This window comes from Gallus gallus, chromosome 10 (genome assembly GCF_016699485.2).
Source record: "Gallus gallus isolate bGalGal1 chromosome 10, bGalGal1.mat.broiler.GRCg7b, whole genome shotgun sequence".
NCBI lineage: Eukaryota > Metazoa > Chordata > Aves > Galliformes > Phasianidae > Gallus > Gallus gallus.
The window spans coordinates 314,345-321,662 of NC_052541.1; the positions used below are offsets into that span (position 1 = coordinate 314,345).

General features: G+C 53.6%; 1 long non-coding RNA gene across 1 annotated transcript; it reads right to left on the minus strand.

The window, feature by feature from the left end:
* Positions 1–2,920: 2,920 nt before the first annotated feature.
* Positions 2,921–4,205, minus strand: LOC121111619. The gene is made up of 2 exons (XR_005862580.1): positions 3,617–4,205; positions 2,921–3,093 (listed from the first exon to the last, which is right to left on the minus strand). It is a non-coding gene; the product is annotated as an uncharacterized LOC121111619 (long non-coding RNA).
* Between the last annotated feature and the right edge of the window lie 3,113 nt (positions 4,206–7,318).

Here is a 7,318-nt window from a genome sequence, read left to right on the forward strand (position 1 = left end):
GGGCACCAGCACTGGCCCCAGCCTTCCCCCTCCAAACCTGGGCTGTCCACAAACGGCATCTTGGGCTGGGGCAATGCGGGACTCTGAAGCTGATGGACCGCAAAAGTGTTGGACTGTCAAAGCTTTGGGCTGGGAAATGTTGGCTGGGGGGTGGGAAATGGTTGGGGGGTGGGAATTACTGGGGTGGCAAATATTAGGGTGGGGGGTGGTTGTGGGGTGGGGAACTGTTGGTGTGGGGAATGGGTGGGGGGAGGGAATTTGGGGTGGGAATTCTTTGGGTGGGAACTGAGGGTGGGAATCCTTGGGGTGCTGGGATCTTTTTGGGGTTGGAAATGAAAGGGCTGTACTGTGATATTGTTGGGGTGGGAATCTGGGGTGGGGAATGGGTGGGGGGAGGGAATTTGGGGTGGGAATTCTTGGGGCGCTGGCATCTGTTTGAGGTTGGAAATGAAATGGCTCTACTGTGATATTGTTGGGGTGGGAATTTGGGGGGTGGGGAACTGCTGGGGTGAGAAATGGCTGCCGTGGGAGATGGTTGGCATCAAAAAGGATTGGACTTCGTGACTGCTGGCATTGGAGATGTGGGGAGGGGGAGGGAATTTTGTGGGGTGGCAATTCTGGGTGGGAAATTGTACTCTGATCATGTTGCACTCCGAAATTGTTGGAATTTGGAGGAAGGAATTATTGGGGTGGGAATCTGGGGGGCTGGGAAGTGTTTTGCAGAGGGAGGGAACTATTGGTGGGAGGGAGCCGGGGGCGGGGGGGGGGGGGGGGGGGGGGAAGGTGAGAAATTGATTGCGGGGTGGGAGCTGGGGGGTGGGAAATTAATTAGAGGGTGGGAATTTTAGGGGGTGGGATCAGAAATAATTGTCAGGGTGGGAAATGGTTGGGAATATCTATTGTCATTTATTTGCTGTTTTGTACGTTCAATTATTAAATGCTTGGCGTTCACTTTCCTACACCTCTGCCTGCAGTCGTTTGTGCAGCACCAAAGCCCTCCCAGGTCCCCGTGCCCACCTCTGGGGATGCTGGGGTGGCTGCAGCGAGCCAAGAGCTCCTCCAGTCTGAACATCTCCATCACCATCGCTGCTGTCAACGTCTCTGTTGCCTTGTTTTGTTCCTGGGGAAGGCGACGGTCACGTGCTGAGCAGTGCATGTGTTGAACTGGGGGCACTGGGCACTACTGGAGGCACTGGGAAGTCCACTGGGGGGCACTGGGAGGCTACTGAGGGCCGCATACAGCACTGGGGTGGCTCCAGGCAGCACTGGGGGGCACTGAGTTTGCACAAGGAGACTCTGGACAATACTGGGAGACAACGGGAGCTTAGTGGGGAACTGCAAAGAGCAGCAGGGGGCACTGGAGAGCTTTGGACAGCACTTGCAGGGTGGGAGGAGGTTCCCACAGTACCCGGGCGGCACCTTTTAACCTCATTAATTTGCTGTTCTACAACATCTCACCCACGGCATTAAGCAATCCATTTCTTCCATGGGGGAGGCTTTCTCCTTGGGGCTGACCCCCCCCCAGCGCCGCTTGGCTCTGCCCTGGGCACTGTGTTCCACACATTCCCACCCTGATGCTGTCACTCAGTGACACATTTGTCACCGACAGACTCCCCGTGGGTCCTGAGGTGGGCTGGGGGGTGTCCTGTGAAAGCAACCCCAGTGACAGCCCCCAGCCCTAGAAGGCACAGATCCTGGAAAACCACCTTTAATGCTGCCAAAATCAGCTTCATCTCATCACCCTGGGACTCCATTTGGGGGCTCTGTGGAAGCTTCCCCTGTTTCAAGCTGGTGCTACCCCGTGCTTGTTGACGATGCTTCATGCTCTGGCATACACGCCTGCAGAGGTTAAATCTGCTCTGCACCCTCGCTTCAAGTCAGACCTTTTTCAACGGGTTCAAATATTCTCCCAAGTAGAAAACCAAAGGGACGTTCCAGCGGAAGAGCACTAGCAGGAGGAGCCTCACGCATTGCTGCTCCCAGGACCCACAGCACTCATTTTTCCCTGACTGCACAACGCTTCTTTGTCTGCCCACGCACTCCTGGACTGGCTGAACAGAGACCTTCGACTGGAACTCAAGAGCAGAATGAAAGATTATGGTTTGTGGAAGAGTAGTCAAGCTACTTATGATGATTACAGGTACGTAGCAAAGCTGTGCAGGAAGAAAATTAGAAAAGCCAAAGCACAGCTAGAACTGAGCTCGGACAGTAAGGTGAAGGACAACAATGAATATTTCTATAAATACATCAACAGCAAGAGGAGGGCAAGGGAGAATCTCCATCCCTTGTTGGACGCCGAGGGCAACTTGGTGACCAAGGATCAGGATAAGGCTGAGGAACTTAATGCCTTTGTTGCCTCAGTCGCTAATAGCAAGACTTGTTACTCCCTGGGAAAAAATCCCCCGTGCTGGTAGATAAGGATGGGGAACTGAATAGGCCCTGCATTATCCACAATGAGATGATTTTGGACCTGCACCGAATGCTGGATGCTCGAGTTCACGGGGCCAGATGGACTGCACTTTGGAGTGCTGAGGGAGTTGGTGGATGTGGTTGCCAAGACACACGCCATCGTCCTTCAGCAGTCCTGGCTAAATGGAAACATGCAGGTGGACTGGAGACTGGCAAATATGACGCACATCTTCAGAAACGGCCAGAAGATGAGCATGGTAGCTACAGACCTATCAGTCTTACCTCAGGGCCAGGATAGCTTATGGAAAGGATAATGTTGAGATTAATTAAAGGTCAACTAGGGGATCGGGCCCAGTCAGAATGGGTTTACGAATGGTAGATCCTGCTTGACAAAATAACTTGCCCCACGCCACCAATGCCACAGGAGACTCCAGGAGCAGAAGATCCGGTGGAGGGAGGAAGCAGGGGCAGCTGGGCCTGCTGTGCACATATACTGACAGACATACAGATACCTTGTCACTGCTCTTCTGCCTCCACGTTTCTGGAGTACTGGGAGTTTTGTCTTCACACAGGAACTCCGCCAAGCCTGTATGTCCAGAGCTGCATTTTCCAGTCCATGGCACCTTGATCCCAGGACGTGCTCCGCCACGTGCTTCTAGGACATGAACATTTGCACAAAGGCCCCTGAAAGTAAAAGCATCCCGGCAGGTTTGCACTGCTCCCACACTCCTCAGCGCTCTCTCTAAAATCTCACACAACACAGACTCTCTCAGACTCTTGACTGCAGCCCAATAGCACAGGATCTCCCCTCTCACTTTATGAGAGAAGAGGCCATAGTTTGTCTTTCTTTTTCAGCTTTGCAGATACCACCAGGCAAGAACTGGCTTTCCCACCCTGCAGCCAGGAATGCTCCAACCTGAGGGGTGAGTGGCTGTGAGAGGAACGTCTCTGCGGAAGCGCAGCTCATTCCTCCCCTCTGACAGGGCCAGAAGGCATGAGACAAAAGAGGAAAGCACAGTGCGTCTGCATTTCCCTCGTGGCTCTTATTTCCTGCGTTACGGTGGGAAACGAGCTGAGCCGCTGTGCCTCTCCATTATGCTTAGCTCTGCAGCTCTGCCATCATCTTTAGACTCAGCTGTTCCTGTGCATAATGCTCCACACAATCACCCTGCAGAGCCCAAAGCCCTGCCTGGCTGCTGTCACTCACCTGGAGGTTGCAGGGTGCTGTGCCTCCTGCCTGTACCTGCTTCTAGGTGTCGCTTGCAAGACATTGAGAGTCCACCTGGTTGGAACTGCGGTCAACAAACACAAACGTGAAACAAGTAAGAAGGGATTCTTTTGTTTCACAGGCTTTCACCTTTGTTAAAACATGGTCTGCTGCGGAGCACAGCTGGAAGCGTTTCACCTGTGCAGAAAAGGGGTGGAGCCTGGTCCCAGCCCTCCCTAACCTCATTTAAGGGCTGGCTGTCTAAGGGGAAGAATCTCTACTGGGAGATCTGCTCTCTGGTAATACCTTCTGAGTCCTGCTCTTCAGAAAGGGGTCTTTCTTTACTAGCTTGAGTCCTTCACTATTCTTGGGAAAATTAAAACACAGTAAAGCAGCTCTATCTGCCACTACCTTTCACTACGGTTACCGTTTTAGGTTATGGTTAAAGGTTGAACTTGAGAGTTGGACTGCTGCCACAAGGCTCTGGCTGTGCCGGGCCTCCCTCCGGACTAGGCCCCAAAGCAGCCCCAGCTGAGCCTGGTCCTCCTCCAGCCTGGGCCCCAAAGCAGCCCCAAGTGTGCCAGGCCCCCCTCCGGACTGGGCCTCAAAGCAGCCCCAACTGAGCCTGGTCCTCCTCCAGCCTGGGCCCTGAGGCCCTGGCTCTGCCTGGGCCCCCTCCAGACTGGGCCCAAAGGAGGCCTCAACTGTGCCAGGCCCCCTCCAGACTGGGCCCCAAAGCAGCCCCAACTGAGCCTGGTCCTCCTCCAGCCTGGGCCCTGAGGCCCTGGCTCTGCCTGGGCCCCCTCCAGACTGGGCCCAAAGGAGGCCTCAACTGTGCCAGGCCCCCTCCAGCCTGGGCCCCAAAGCAGCCCCAACTGAGCCTGGTCCTCCTCCAGCCTGGGCCCCAAAGCAGCCCCAAGTGTGCCAGGCCCCCCTCCGGACTGGGCCCCAAAGCAGCCCCAACTGAGCCTGGTCCTCCTCCAGCCTGGGCCCCAAAGCAGCCCCAACTGTGCCAGGCCCCCCTCCGGACTGGGCCTCAAAGCAGCCCCAACTGAGCCTGGTCCTCCTCCAGCCTGGGCCCTGAGGCCCTGGCTCTGCCTGGGCCCCCTCCAGACTGGGCCCAAAGGAGGCCTCAACTGTGCCAGGCCCCCTCCAGACTGGGCCCCAAAGCAGCCCCAACTGAGCCTGGTCCTCCTCCAGCCTGGGCCCCCTTTGGTCTGGACCCAGAGGAGGCCTCAACTGTGCCAGGCCCCCTCCAGACTGGGCCCCGAGGCCCCGACTGTGCTGGGCCACCCTCCGGCACAGGCCCTGCCTTAAGCCCCGCCCCCTGTGGACAGCTGTGCTATTTGCCTGCTTTGTTTTTTTCTCTCTCTTACCTCTTATTTCCCTGTTCTCTCCACCAATGCATTCAGATCCCCGGGATGGAGTGCGCTGATACTGCTGCGTTCTTCCTGCACCAACTGTCCGGGCGGCTCAGCATGTTCTACAGAACAGCATGCCTTTGGGAATGCTTGGAGTATGTAGCCTGACAGCAAGAGAACACTGCGCTCTTCTGGCTATTTCTCAACATGTCAGAGGGACAGGAGTGTGCTCAGCCTTGTGTGGTTGCACGTATGCAAAAATCCCTATCGCAGCTGTAAACATCTTTGTTGTTCTGCTTTACAGCAGTAGTGTGTGACGAGAAGCCTACCACTATCAACTTAGAGGAGGTAATTAATTGTGACAGTTCCCCTTTCTTCTTCCCTTGACGATGGAGGTGATGGGGTTCTCCTATGCTATGTGCTGGTGTAATACCTCTGAGCCTCAGAGGTATTTTGATGGGTTCAGCAAAGCTCATGGCAACAGGCTTTGGTCAACCTCAGATCTGCTGATGAGATAAATAGATGATGATAAGAGAGACCAAAAGAAAAAAACACGAGGCAAGAGTTGTTTTTTTCTTCTAGTCAGCACGCCATCGCTAAATCTTCCATACTGTGACTTTTATCTTGATAGTGATGATCCCTTAACCTCACACGTTTAGCACAACGCTTTCTGTTGTGGAGATTCCCACCAGTGACAAAGTATTAGTGCCGCTTTTCTGCCTGTCTCTTTTTGTCTGTATTTTCTGGCGTGTGGGGATTTCTTTTAGTGGCCCACAAGCACTTCCCAGATAAGCAAGCAGCGCAGGAGGAGGCAGGGGCAAGAGGCAGGAGCAAGGGCAGAGTGGTTTCTTTGTTACTAAATGGAATGACTGTATTTTCTGCATGTGGATTTGCCATAGTGCTTCTTACAAGGCCTAAGGGTGGGATGAAATGTGCCCTGAAGCAGGCGTGCTTGCAGGAAGGCACAAGAGAAATGCAAATCATTTACCCCCAAAATGCAAATCATTACCCCAAAGAGGGTAATCCCAGGAAAAAGAGGGGACAGGAAAAAATCTTTTCTATTAACCCCAGACTTGATGGGAAAGGAAAAGCTGAAGAAGCAGGTGTGTTTGGGGGTGTTCGTCTTCTAGACTGCACCCAGAGAAGGCGAATGATTCTGATGCCGCAGTCTTGGAACTCCAGACAGTACACAGCTGGAAGGATTTCTGGGCTGAGATGAATTTCTCTCTCTGCAGCTGCTGATCTATTGGATTTTGTGTTCTAGTGCACGGAAGCTTTTGGGCATGATTTATCCTCACTGTACCTCACTCTGGGTGGGAAAAGTTGGCACTGGATCTCACATAGCAGCTTGTAACAAAGGTTGGACTTGCCAATGCCTTCCACTGTCTCCACTCGTCCGGTGCCTCCTTGAAGCGTATGCCTAATCAGGAAATCTTTTCTTATTCCCTAGCTCTTGCGCAATAAAGAAGCATTTCAACCGCTGCTTCTTGCAGCAGTACAGTGTTTCCAAAGAGAGAAAAACACCACTAGTGGCATAAACTGGATTTCTGCTGTTGGTAAGGCTGAGCTGAGGACTGGGCTGACTGTTGCACCTGGGATTGTGTGCGAAGCCTACAGACACAGGAATAACTTTTCCTTGCAGGTTGAGCATGTGCAGTGGAATTGCCAGGTCACAGCCTGAGCCAGTACGTGAGCACATGAGTGCCTGGAGCTGGGGGAGCCTAGATCCACCCTTCCTCTTTCTCCGTCCCAGCAGTGCTTCTGGGAGCGCGTACGCAGTCAGTCCGCAGGGGTCTCCTCAGCCCCCCCCCACGCCCCCCCAGGCCCGTCCCCCCCTTCTTCCAGCGATCCAGATTTCAAAGCGGAGAAGGCTGTGTTCCTCAGCTCACCCCTTTCTTCCAAACTCTCGCTCGGAGGGGTGAGTTGATTGCTCTTTCTTTGATAGCTTGTCCTATAGTGCCTAGATCTCAAAGAAAGGCTCTGTCATTGCCCTTGTTTGCATTAGAGCATGTCAGAGGTCGGTCATTGCTAGGAAAGCTTGTGCTTTAAAGCACCAGGTTGTATAGAGAAGGTAATTCTAAAAGCGAGCTTGCCAGTTCTTTTTTACCTAAGTGGTTTTTGAGCAAGGAAAGATTGGAGATGCTGTTTGCTCATGGAAGATGGAGAGGAGGAAAAGCAAGTAAGACGCATGCTGTGCATAGCCACTGCATGCCACCTGCACCATTTCCCCCCTGAACAAAGGAGGAGCAGCTCAGCGAGCGTGGCCTGGGCCATCGAAGGGAACATCCAAACATCTGGACCAACACCAAATGGCTCAATTCCGTATGTTCGTTGTTTCTCT